The following is a 789-nucleotide window of genomic DNA, read 5'->3' as shown; positions in this document are numbered from 1 at the left end:
TATATATAGGGGAGAGTGGTCTAAATCGGACCGTGTTCCAAATAGAACCTTTTTAATTTAAATGAATACGGTTAAGCAGATTTGTGTACTGTTTATAATGTAAAGTCCTTATAAGATACCGAACATGTGGTAACAGTTCGACCATTCTCTGTCGTACATTCGTAAAATAGACGCAAATATGTATTTTCAATCACCGTGCGAAAATTTTTTTAAAAAAGAATTCTTGTGAATCATCATTTAAAAGGTGTTAAAAATTTGAAAAGTAATTGATTTAAGATAATTAAAGAGTGTAGAATTCAAAAATATCAATCATTTTGTGATCACTTTTGTGGTTTATTGTAAAATTTGTTCCAAAGTTCGAAAAAACCTGTGTCCAAATCGGACAGTACAGTGGATAACTTATAAGCTTGGTTGTAGAGTACTATAGTGATCGGCTGACCAGATCTGGTCCAAGCAATTAAATCAGTAAAATATCATGAGTTATCAGACTCAGATTAGTTGAGTTTTATTAATTTCAATTCTAATAATATAAACAGTCAGTAATTTTTTTTTTCCGAAAAAATTTTTATCTTTGACTGTCAAATTACTCGTTTTTACTCAATACTAAGAAAAATACATTAAAATATTTTAAAATTCTATCTAAAAATCCATAAAAATAGGAGTTTTCGATTCAAACCAGGGGATGGTCCGATTTGGAATCATTGGTTCCAAATCGGACCGGAAAAAGCGTTTTTACATTTTCCGTTATAGTTCCACACAGGTGAGAGATACGTCAAAATGGTCTAAAGC

This window comes from Trachymyrmex cornetzi, unplaced genomic scaffold (assembly GCF_001594075.2).
Source record: "Trachymyrmex cornetzi isolate Tcor2-1 unplaced genomic scaffold, Tcor1.1 scaffold345, whole genome shotgun sequence".
Classification (NCBI taxonomy): domain Eukaryota; kingdom Metazoa; phylum Arthropoda; class Insecta; order Hymenoptera; family Formicidae; genus Trachymyrmex; species Trachymyrmex cornetzi.
Note: the sequence above shows the minus strand (reverse complement) of the source record.